Genomic DNA, 13531 nt, shown 5'->3' on the forward strand with positions numbered 1-13531 from the left:
TAAGTTCCAGCAGTCCCTTTCTGTAGGCACTGAAACAATAACTGAGAGAATCAAAACTGCTGAATGTGACAATCGAATTTTGTCTAAAGCTTATGACAGATTGGCGGAAAGATTATCAATACAAGAAGGCACGGTTTATGCCATGAAAATTATGTCCAAAGATGAGATGTTATCTCTAACGGACAAATTTGATACTTTAGAATCCTCAATGAAGGCTTTGGAACATAATTCTGGGCAGGAGATTCAGACATTACAAAAAGCAATGGTGAATAGAATTGAAAAGATTGAGGAATTTCTAAATTCCGATGAAGAAGAGCAAAGGGTAGAAAGGCAAATTTTAACTACATCTGTGGATAAATCCCTCAGGGACAATTTCCACAAAGCTCTACCTACAGCTCTACATGCCTTTCCAGTAATAACAACAGAAAAGGTGATTGGTTCCAGAAACCCTAGGGTCATCAAGGAAGATACATGGGAGCCTGTCCGTATGAATGATCTCAAAGAAATTAAACAGGCCGTCATGACTTTTGGGATGCATGCCTCTTTTGTTAAAGAGATGCTAAAATCTAGGGCCACAACAAGCAGAGCAACCTCCCCGGACTGGCTCCAGCTGAGCTCTGTGGTCCTTGAGAGTGGACCGCAATTAAAATGGAAATGCTTATTTAGGCAAGAGGCTAGACTTTTAGAACAGCAGGAAAAGGCAAAAGTAATTGACATTTCCCTAGATAAAATTCTAGGTGAAGGGCTCTTTTCCGACCCTCAGGAACAAGCTAATGTGGATGAAAACATACTCTCCATGTGTACTACAGCAGCCTTAAGGGCTTGGGACAGAGTACAAGACCCAGGACAGAGAATGGAATCATTTGTCACAGTTAAACAGGGTCAGAGAGAACCCTTTAGTGACTTTTTAAAAAGGTTAACTAAGGCTGTACAAATAAGGATATCTGACCCAGAAGCAAGGCGTATAATAATTGAGTCTTTAGCTTACGAAAATGCAAATGTGGAATGCAAAAAGATCTTGGGGCCTTTAAAGTTCAGATCAGCATCCTTGGAAGAATGGGTCTTTGTACACACTAAATGTTGACACATTTGACTATGGCACTGAAGCATGGGTAGAAGAAGCAATTTCCAATGGTAAAAGGAGGCACCAGAATACCAAATGTTTTAATTGTGGCAAACTGGGTCATATGAAAAGAAATTGTAAACAATGGGTTTTCAGAAATAATAATAATGCATTTTCTAGAAATAACAGGAATATAAGGACTCAGCCTTCAGGTGTATGTAGAAGAAGTGAAAAGGGCAGACATTGGACGAATGAATGCAGGTCTACAAGGGATAGACAAGGCAATCTGATACAGACGGGAAACGTGAGAGGGGGGCCTCTCAGGCCCCCATGGCAAACATGGTTCAGTCATTTCCAGTTTCTGCAGAGAACATGCCTCGTCAGGACAATTAGAAAGCCACATGCCTACTGTTACAAGCAATAGTAATCAGAAAGATGAGTTACGTGTGTTTTGGCAAACTTCTTTTTTTTTCATAATAAATTTTTTTTTTATTTAGGTTTGGTCAGTACAGGTGAGATATACTGGAGTCACAGGGCAATATGCATTAACAGGACACAACAGCTCATAAAAACTTAGTAACTATGCACACAGATTTCTTAAACATTCGGTCACCTAAAGATGAATGCACAGAGGTATGGTGGAAAAACTATCTAACACTGAAACTACTATAGGACTCCAAGTCCAACTTCTTAGTGATAAAAGCTACTGTACTGGGCAAAGTTGGCAGTCCTAAAATGTTCTATAAATGATCAAAGACCTAAGCTGAGAGTGTGTGTAAATGGCATTTTTATTACTGGCCTGCTGGACACAGGTGCTGATGTATCATTACCCCAGAATCTTGGCATCCATATTGGCCTCTTCAGAATGTAAATGTTCAGCTCCTGAGAATTGGAACCCTATCTCAAATAAGGCAAAGCACGAGATGGGTTGAATGTATAGGGCCTGAGGGAAAAATAGGAAAATTAAGGCCATATGTAGCCAATATTGAAATGAATTTATGGGGTCGTGACCTATTACAACAATGGAATACCCAAATTAACATTCCTGCTACTTCTAGAGACCATATTTCTGAAAATAATATTAAAAGTTGTTACAAACGGAGAAAACCGGACATGAGGGCTGTGCAAGAACAAGCAATTGATGTCCCTTCAGAAATACCAACAGCCTTTCCTCTAAAATGGTTGACTGAGAAACCAATATGGACAAAGCAATGGCCTTTAGCTGAGGAAAAGTTACAGGCTTTAGAACAGCTGGTACAAGAACAGCTAGATGCTGGACATATAGAAGAATCTACCAGCCCTTAGAATTCTCCTGTATTTGTGGTTAAGAAAAAAATCAGGTAAATGGAGAATGGTGACAGATCTCAGGGCCATCAACAAGGTTATTCAACCTATGGGCCCTCTGCAATCTGGAATTCCTTTGCCCTCTTTATTACCAAAAGGATGGCCTCTCATAGTTATTGATCTAAAGGATTGTTTTTTCACTATACCTTTGCAAAAAGAAGATAGAGAAAAATTTGCCTTCACAGTGCCTACTTATAACAATTCTCAACCTTTGAGGAGGTACCACTGGGCCATCCTCCCCCAGGGTATGTTAAATAGCCCCTCCCTGTGCCAATATTTTGTGAAACAACCATCGCAAATAATACGCAAGAAATTTCCCAAATCTATAGTATACCATTATGTGGACAACATCTTGTTTTCCGATTCAAACATGGATACCTTGAACAGACTGTTTGAAGAAATCAAGATACTTTTACCTAAATGGGGATTGCAAATCGCTCCTGAAAAGATTCAGAAGGGAGATTCTGTTAATTATTTAGGTTATAAAATAGGTTTGCAAAAAATTAAGAAACAAAAAGCACAAATTAGGAGAGATCGCCTACGGACTCTTAATGACTTTCAAAGACTGTTAGGAGACATTTCCAGTCTACGACCAGCTATTGGAATAACACATGATCTAATAATTCATTTGAACAAAACCTTGGATGGTGATAAAGATTTAAACAGTCCCAGAGAATTAACAGCTGAAGCAGAAAAGGAACTGACAATGATTGAGGAAAAATTACAACAGGCACATGTGGACAGGGTGAATCCAGAGCTCGATTGTATTCTCATCATACTACCATCAAAAATTTCTCCTACAGGAATTTTAATGCAGAGAGATGATATTATTTTGGAATGGATCTTTTTATCACATAAACCAAGTAAGAAACTGAAAACTTATGTGGAAAAAGTCTCTGAGTTAATTATAAAAGGCAAGCTGAGACTTCGTCAACTAGCAGGCATAGACCCAGCAGAAATTATAGTGCCTTTCACTGCTGATGAACTAAAGAAATTATGGGAAGATAATGAACCATGGCAAAGAGCTTGTGCTAATTTTTTGGGAGACATTAATAACAACTATCCTAAAAGTAAGCGGCTTAACTTCATAAAGAGAACTTCTTGGATTCTTCCTCGAATCGTCCGTGATGTTCCAATAACTGGAGCCTGTACATTCTATACTGATGCCAATAAATCAGGGAAGGCAGGTTACAAATCAGAAGACTTGGGTAAGGTGGAACAAAGTCCTTATAATTCTGTCCAGAAGGCAGAATTATATGCCATTCTTATGGTACTAAGAGATTTTAAAGAACCTAGTAATACAGTTACTGATTCACAATACGCAGAAAGAGTTATTTTACATATTGAAACTGCTGAATTTATACCTGATGATACAGAACTAACCTCGTTGTTTATCCAGGTTCAAGATTTGATCAGGAACAGGCTTTGCCCTATGTACATAACACACATCAGATCCCATACGGGTCTGCTTGGTCCTCTAACACAAGGTAATGCAGAAATTGATCAATTATTGATTGGTAGTGTGCTACAAGCCTCTGAATTTCATAAAAAAACATCATGTTAATAGCAAAGGTTTGAAGAAAGAGTTTTCTATTACATGGCACCAAGGTAAGGAGATTGTGAAGAAATGCCCTACCTGCTCTTTCTATAACCAAACGCCACTGCCAGCTGGGGCTAATCCAAAGGGCACCCATGGAAATGAAATCTGGCAGATGGATGTGTTCCACTTTGCAGAATTTGTCAAATTGAAGTATGTTCATCACACCATTGACACTTATTCAGGCTTTCAGTGGGCAAGTGCTTTAAGTTCAGAAAAAGCTGATTCAGTAATCACTCATTTATTAGAAGTCATGGCTATCATGGGTATACCTACACAAATAAAGACAGATAATGGTCCTGCTTATGTCTCTAGGAAAATGAAACGTTTTATTGATTATTACAATATCAAGCATGTTACAGGTATACCATACATTCCTACAGGTCAAGCAGTCATAAAAAGATCAAATCTAACTATAAAGGATATGTTGAACAAACAGAAAGGGGTGGAAAACACCCCCAGAAAAAGGTTACATAATGCTTTGTTAACCTTGAATGTTCTCAACGCTAATGAAAAGGGAATGACGGCTGCAGAAAGACATTGGATAATGGAAAAGTCTGCTGAACTAAATTAACCAGTTTATTTCAAGGATGTGCTGACCTCACAATGGAAGCCAGGAGATGTACTGCGTTGGGGAAGGGGTTTTGCTCTTATCTCCACAGGTGAGGAAAAATTATGGATACCGTCAAAATTAATAAAGGTTCAGTTTGAGGAAGAGAAGTCAATTGGAAACGATAAATAACAATTCATTCACAAGGATGACCGGCATTCAGATGGCAAGGATTACTGATAGGATGGGGGCAGGATTCTTTTCTTATCTCCACAGGAAAATACTCATCTTCAAAGAATTTAAGAGACCCTGAATATTTAATTACTGATGGATGGAAAATAGTTACGACCCACTAAGTATCTATACATATTGTAAGTATTGATTTTTTTATATATATTTATATGTTTTATTGAACACTTCCTTATAAATGTGTAGAGCTGGTTTTGGAGTTGGATTATGACTCAGTCCCTCTTCAATTCTAAGCCTGTTAATAAGGGATATTTCAGAGTTTCTGTCTCAGGTCAGGCGCCATGAAATGGGACAGAATAAGAATAATTTGATACTTTGTAGTAATAAGGGTGGCGGGGCTGCATCCCCAGCACCCCAGCCGCCCACATGGCTAGCTTATGCCCCAAAATAATTACACGGACACTGTATTCTTTTAAACACTGCTTGGCCCATTCTCTTCTAGGCTAATTCTCACATATTAATTTAGCCCATTTCTAATCATCTGTGTATGGCACCCCAAGGTGCGCTTACCAGGAAGATTCTAGCCTATGTCCATCCTGGGTCGGAGCTTCATCCCGGGAGCGGGGCATGGCGTCTCTCTCAGGTGTCTGCTCTAGAGAGGAGAGCTTTCGAGTCTCTGAGCTCACTTCCTCTTCTTCCCGGCATTCTGTTCTGTTTATTCCACCTACCTACGTCCTAACCAATAAAATGGGCCAAGGCAGTTCCTTTATTAGCCAATGACCTTCCTCCATCAATACTTGATAAGCTTTCTTTGCCTTTCCTCATATTTGTGTCTTCCTTTATATGTCAGTATATGTCCTTGTTGTTAATGTTTAAATTTCCCATAACAAGCAACATATTTTCCTACAGTAATCTTTGAAGTTTCCAGGATGAATATTGGGCCCCACAACATCAACTCAATCTGGTTTTTATGACGTCATGAATTTTTTTTTTAAGCGCTAATATTTGACCTGTTTTTTGGTACCAACTGCACGAGACAATTTCAAATGATGCACATTTTTGACAACACTCTGGCCGGACCTTCTCAAAACACTCAGAGACTAGTTATAATTTTCTTAACTCAAAGGTTAATTTGGGAATTTTACCATCATTTGCTTTCACAGGGGCCCCTAAGAAGAACGTCGCCCCCATGTCAGCAACAAGCAATCTAAGAGGACAACGTCCCCTCTCCCAACAGAGTTTGCCCACAGTGTTAGGGACATCTTTTAGTGGTTGGTTTAGGGTTGAGGAGATGGGGAGATATTGTATGGAATTAGGGGTATATTCAAAAAAAGAGGGGGATTAACTGGTTTGATGGGATGATTTGTATTTGTAACTTACTGTTTTTAGAAAATTATGTTGGTACTGTTCCTTGTATATTGATATATTGAATATTGAATGTGAGTGTTCCTACCTCTATTTTTGAATAAGAGTATGCTTATATTGTATGGATACATCTATCATATCACAATGTACATTTCTACCTCTGGTACTATTTATGTAATAACATTGTTTACATTTGATATGTAATGACATTGTTTACAGGTGAAGATCATTGTCTTCATATATTGCACAGTTGTTTATTCTCTTAGTTTTCAGATTAGATAGGTATTGAGAATTATATGTTTGTCATATTATTTTTAGGTTTATCAGGTCTTTTAAATACATAGAGATTCTTTTTAGTATAGATAGTATAATCTTCAGCCTCTTTGAAGAGCTGTAGAAAATGGCCTTTAATCTAACCTAGAATTCTGTGCCAACGAGACACAATTACTCCTGGCAACACCACTCTACTCCCGAGAGAATGTTGAACACCAAAGACACTCCACTGGGAGCTTGTCTTCTTGGCAAAACTGGCCTTTGGGTTAAGAAAAGCCCATACCTCAACTACTGACTAAAATATGAAACAGGATTGTCTTATCTTGCCAAGACAGGGTAGGATAATTCTAAGAAAGTTCCTTACATTTAATAATGGTATGTCAGTTATGTTAGGCCTTAGCCAAAGTTGGTTGACTCAACATTGCAAACGAGATTTTGGATGATTGCCCAGGTAGTCAGTTGTCTCTGTCATTTGTTGCACATTTTGGATATCTCTCATTTGTTAAGTAATATTTACTCCCTTCTCAGATCTTTGATGGAGTTGAAGATTATTTAATTGTAGTTACTCTCTAGCAAAACTTTTGTTCTCAATATTGTTTGTTATATTTATCATTTGTTATTATTGTTTATTGTTATATTTGGTTTAGTTCTGTCTTATTTAGTCAAAAGGGGGAAATGTGTGGTTAAGACAGCCCCTTTAGGGGGCGGGGTTTGCCTCGGGTGAATGCCTGCCAATAAATGGGCGCGTGGAGAGGCGGCATGGCCCCTTTTCCTTCCTACCTCCTGTGCCACATGGGAACTTCGGTTCTGTAAGTTTATCATTAAAGTGTGAATATTCCTTAGTATCTGCATTGCATTTATTTACGCCGTTACAAATGTGAAGTCAGATTGTAGCATACAAAAAAACCCTTAGAAGCCATAGAGCATAAGAAGCTGAGAATCAGTTCTGGGACTTATAAGTCACTATAACTTGCATGCATTTCATCCATTCAAAAACATGTTAATTTTAGTTCCTATTATAAGTAACAATGTTAAAAGAGGAAAGGCTAGGCAATTATGTGATTAATGCTTTTCTTTGTGTGAATGGGTTCTTGCTCATGCAGAGTTGAATTAATCATAAGAGCTGCTTGTTATAATTCAAGGTAAATCCTTGTGTTTTACCCTTTTCATTCGTGGTCTCTTGGCCCTCTAATTTTCCTCCATGTTTTCCCTCATTACATAATCTTTGCTGAGGGGGCACCTGATCTTGGGCTTCTAGGTGCTAGAACTGTGAACTAATCTTTTTTCCTTTATAAATTGTCTTTTTATATTCTATAACAACATAGAATGAACTGAAACCAAACTCTATAAGAAGCTGAATTCAGAATCAGATGCTAAAAGAGCACAGGTCAAATTCATAGGAATTTACAGAAGGTAAATTGAAACTATCATCTTTTAATATTCTTATGAATATAAGTTTTAGTTTCCTCATTTAATCATCTCTGGCTAAATAATCATAGGTGTAAAAAGTTTTAAAGTTAGAGACAAGATGTAGGATTCCCCTGTGTATTCTGTGAGTACTTATGGTATTAATAAAGAAGCTGTTTAATTTATAAAGAAGCTGTTTTGGTTCTGTGATAAGGTAGAGCAGAGCGAAAACTAAACTGAATGCTGGGAGAAAGGAGGCAGAGGCAGAAAGAAGCCATGGAGCTGCCACCAGAGAAAGACAGGCTGCAACCTTGCTGGTAGACCAGGATCCTCATGGTAAAATATAAAATAATGGATATGGGTTAATTCTAGATGAAAGAGTTTGCCAAAAGAGAAGTTTAAGTTATTGTTCAAACAGTATTTCAAATAATATTGTTTCTGTGTTATTATTTTGGTTCTGAGCTGTCAAGGGGCTGGAATGACAAAGTGGCCTTCTTACAAAAAATTGGCACCAATGTAGCTAACTAAAATCCACTTAAAGCCTGAGAGAGTTTAGGAAGGAAATCTAGGCAAAACAAAACAAAACAAAAACAAAAACAAAAACAAAACATCAACAACAACAAAACCCGGTTAAATTTGGTTTAATGCCATGCAGAGGTTTTCTGATTCAGCACTAGCAGAAAAAAAGCTGTCCAGTTTTGAAATGCCAGCTTTCAGGGCTGTGCTGCCAGCGCGACCTATGGCACTTTCAGAAGGCCAAGTGTTTAAGTGGGGTTTGTGAACAGAGTGCTACAAACTTGCTTAATGGCTACACAGACTGGCTGTGTGCCTAAAAATGATGCTGTGAGCATGGCTCTCAGAGGCAGCAAATAGCTCAGCCATTCTGGACTGGGAGGAGTAAGCAGGCAGGGCCTTGCTTGCCCTAGCAAGGCTGCCACTTAGGTTTTTAAGAAACACTTAGCCCTGGTCAGAAAAGGATTACAGATATGCAATAAGGACAGATTCAGGCATTAAAGAACTCTAAACAAGTCACAATGTTGGATAAATGTACATAGTCTTGAGAGAGAAGAAAAAACTATAGAGAGATATAAAAAGAAATAACTGGCTTAAAAAAATAAAACAAAGTCTTTAAAGAGACAGAGTAAAGATACTTAAAAGTAATAGAGTAAAAACAAATAAGTCTTATAAAGATGGAAAATACACAGCAAGTCTGGATTATGTATATTATTGTGTTTTCTTTGAATTTTTTGACTGTTAAAGAGCTACTTAACGAAATGTCTTTCATGGACTGCTAAGATAAGCCAACATAAAAGTATTTTGACTTTAGAATTTGAATATGAGGATATGTTGCTTTGGAAAGGATGTTCTGCTTTTGTTTCTTCAGAAGAAAGAATCTATGGATTAATTCCAGAGTTGTGTAGTTTGATAGACCCTGAACACTCCTCAAAAATTGCTTCACCCAATAAACAATAGGAAATAGTTTGGAGAGAACGTTGCCCATATTCCCAAATATATTTTGTAAATATTTCTTTATATTTAAAGGGAATATGGTTTAGAGATTTACATTGATATGAATCTTGGTTTATTGATACAAATTTAAGGTCAATTTTGTTATAGGTATATTTATGCTATTGATTAAGGTATTGTATTTGTGAAGCTAATTTTAAAATGTAATGTATAAGTAATAAATATAGGTTAATAGATAATCATCTATGATAGTCAACTTGTAGTTATGGTAGTTAGGTTTTCTAGATATAGAGAGATATATTTCAGTTAGTTAGGTATTCTTCAAATCTTTCAGACCTTCAGGATATGGCATTTAAAATGTTTAAGACTGTTTATGACAGTGAGACACATCTGCTCCTGGCAGCACCAATCTACTTCAAGAAGAAGGTGGGCATCAAAGAGACTCCTTATGGAGTTGACTAGCCATTTGTGCAAGAAACTGCTCTTGCCTGGACCTTTTGATGCTATTATGAATGAACTGGACATGCAGAACCCACAGAGAAATGATTGGTAAACTTGTCTAAAGGTAAGATGGTCCTTCAGGGTCCCTGATACATGTAAGAGTCTGGCAGACATTTTACAGGACACAGAAAAAGTAACTGACAACCTGCCAACATAAGCTGAACTGTCTTTGGAATTTCCAGCTTCATGGAAATGTCTGTTGAATATTACAGGCCTGTAGGCTGAAGAGGGATGCCCCAACGGTACAGAAGAACTTTATGTAACTGTCCAGGCAGCAAGATGTCTCTGTCAATTCCTGTTTACTTAGGTATTATTATATCCTTCTGGAGTCTTTGATGGAGTTGAAGAGCAGATAATAGTAATATAGTTTTCTCAGTTTTGATAAAAGATAAAGTAGATATAAATATTGTAACTATAATTCTTGATGGATAACTGTTTGTTATATGTAATTTTACTATGCCAAAGTTAAAATCTTCCTTTTTATTTAAACAAAAAGGGGAGGTAATGTGGGATTTCCCTCTGTATGCTGTGAATACCATTGGTTAATAAAAAAAGCTGTTTTGGACCTGTGATATTGTAGAGCAGAGCTAGGCAGGGAAAACTTAACTGAATGCTGGGTGAAAGGAGGCAGAGTCACTGAGATGCCGTGGAGCAGCCACCAGAGAAAGCCATGCTGTGTCCTTGCTGGTAGGCCATGAGCCTTGTGTTAAAATATAAAATAATGGAGATGGATTAATTATATATTTAAGAGTTAGCCAATAAAAACCTTAAGCTATTGGTCAAACAGTATTGCAAATAATATATTTTCTGTGTGATTATTTCAGGTTTGAGCTGCCAGGAAGCCAGGAAACAAACAAGTTGTCTCCCCAAAACAGAGACATTTCACTATGTTATAAAATTATATTATAAAAGAAACTTGATCTTTAAAAAGGACTTAAAATAGCAAATCTAATATAGTTTTGTCATAAAAGTTATCTTCATTTTCTTTATTTTAATCATCTAGAAAATTATCCAATTAGTAATTTTTGAGATGCTACATGGAAGATAAAAACTTAAGAAAATCCTTCAAAGATGTCAGAATAAAAAATTAATAAAACACACTTTGTAATTCAGAGAAAATATAGCTCCCTGATGTTTTTCAATATTAAATTCTCAAATCACCATAATGGAAAGTATGAAAAATGAGAAAATTTATTTGAAGGATTAACTGCATATGAAAAATGAAGTGACATGGCATAGGGAACAGGAAATAATTAGAAAATCAAAAGTGAAATAAAACTGTGTAGTTACCAAGGTTTTGGAGTTTCATTACTAAAGCTGTTTCACAGGACACCAGGCGATATTGAAAGGAGCAATTTCTTAGAAGTCAATATTGACAGAATAATAGAAAAAGATTGCTTTTATTTTCCTCATGAGTGCAATGCAAGACCTTTTTGCAATCACACAAGCCAAGAAGATATTGTTTCTTAGTTTTCCATTATTTTTCTTTTCTAAAATTAAACCAGAAATACAGAGATGCCAATAAAAGCTAATACTGAGAATCTTTTGTAGACTTAGATTTTTCTAACTGTTAAACTCCCTGAAGATGGCCTGACAAGCAATTCCTAGGATTTTATATGTGGTAAGACAAAAGATCATCTGGCACTTTTCTTACTATTTTATAGATGTCTAGGTAAGTTATATACAGTATATAGAATATATTCTTGCCCATCATGCCCAATTGGAATGGAACTATATTCAAATAGTCACCCATCTTGTCCTTTAAAAAGAACAAAAGTCAGAAGCTAGGTAGATGGTTTTGCAGTTGTAACTCCAGTTCCAGGGGATATGATATCCTGGACTGACTCTTGCACACATCAGTCACACACCTGGTACATATAAATGCATGCAGGTAAAACACATTACAATAAATCTAAAATATTTTTCTAAAAAGCAAAAAATATATCTACTACTATATTACCTTGTCACAGTAGTAAAAATTTTAATATTGATGCTATAGTGAAATATTATATTGAAATGTATCTGAAAAAGTTCTAATTCATATAATTTTGCCCTACTGAAGTATTTTTTTAATGACAAAAATGAATATCAGAAACTTCTGTGTAGATATCAGGTAGAAAATATAGCTTAACATTATTTAGAACTTTAAAAATTATCTTGATTCCAAAATATAAAACTATTCTCTAAAGGTTTTCTCTAAAACACATACAACAACTTTGTGGCTGAATTTTATTCAATAAGTCTAGCTTTGGGAAAAATATAACAACACCAAATTAAAATTGAAATATATATATATATATATATATATATATATATATATATATATATATGCTAGTTTTGTTAATGTTTTAACACTGAACTATTTAATCCAGGTATATCATTGTAAAGGATACTATACATATTGTAATGTTAATGCCCTAGGTGAAGTTCAGACTTTCTTTCATTTAGTTTCCTATAGCATTCATTCCTCATACTCTGTTCATTGCAGTGTCTGATGTTTGAAGTCCTACACAAATTGTCTAAGGATAGAAGCTTGTATGAGGCACTATCTGAGCTTTCCATTTGCCACTGTCTTGCATGATATTTTTTTCAACATGTTGTGGGAGATGAATGGATCAATTCACTGGGGGTATTATAAATGTAATTGATCTTTTCAAAATATAAACAAGCAAAACACTAACATATATTCTTAGGCTGCAATAAACTGTAATACAGATTCAAATTATGATAATTTGCCCTGAAATATTCCTTCCATAGGATTTTATAGGGTGTTGGATAGCTATTTAAACTGCTCTCAGAAAGTTTCCATTCTCATAGAACTATATCAATAAATTGTAGTACAGATTAAAAGAATTATAAGAAGTCAGCCAGCCAAACTTTAGAGTTTATTTGTATTACTTGAAGAATTTGGTAAAGATTAATGGGTCTTCCAGTAGTATTTCTAATTTAATAATCCTGAGGCAAGACCTCAGTGTCCATATTTCTACCAACATTTATCCTTGAAATTGTTGGTGTGGACTTGCCCTTTCAAGGAAAGAGTGCATGCCAATACCAGTATGAATGTTAGGGGAGAGGATGGGGAGAAATTTTGAGAAACTTTGTTGTTTTATCACCTCAAATTTGTTGTATGGGGTAAATGAAAATTTTAAGTAATATTGTTCACATATTATTGATGAGAAAAAAATGACAAGACAAAGATAAGTATTAATAACTTACCCATATTAACAAATTGATTCATAACCTACTGCTCCATGACATTTTATGGGATTTCAAGATGGTTTCCACATAGCTGTATAGTAGAGTGTTGTAATGAGAATATTAACAGAATAGGAAAAGCATATCAGGCTTCCATTAACTTTAAAGACACAGTCTAGATGAGCAAGTTAGAAATGAAATTGAAAGAGTAAGAGAATTACTGAGTGGTCTAGTGTTTGCTTAGCCTGCATATGGTTCTGAATTCCATCCTTAGAACTGTCAAGGATAGTGGGATTGTCTTAGTCAGTGTTATATTGCTGTGAAAAGACACCATGAGTGTTACAAGGAGAGGGGGGCCCTTTATTTGTCCTGGCCACCCGGCTTGCTTTCACCCGAAATAACCACCCAGAAACTGTATTAATGAAAATACTGATTGGCCCATAATCTCTAGCCTCTTATTGGCTAACTCTCACATCTTGATTTAACCCATTTCTACTAATCTGTGTATTACATGGCTGTGGCTTACTGGAAAAGATTCAGTATGTCTGATTCTGCTGGCTCCATGGTGGTTTTCTGACTC

Source organism: Microtus oregoni, unplaced genomic scaffold (assembly GCF_018167655.1).
Source record: "Microtus oregoni isolate MIOR12 unplaced genomic scaffold, Mior012 000108F_ref0000382, whole genome shotgun sequence".
In the NCBI taxonomy this organism is placed as follows: domain Eukaryota; kingdom Metazoa; phylum Chordata; class Mammalia; order Rodentia; family Cricetidae; genus Microtus; species Microtus oregoni.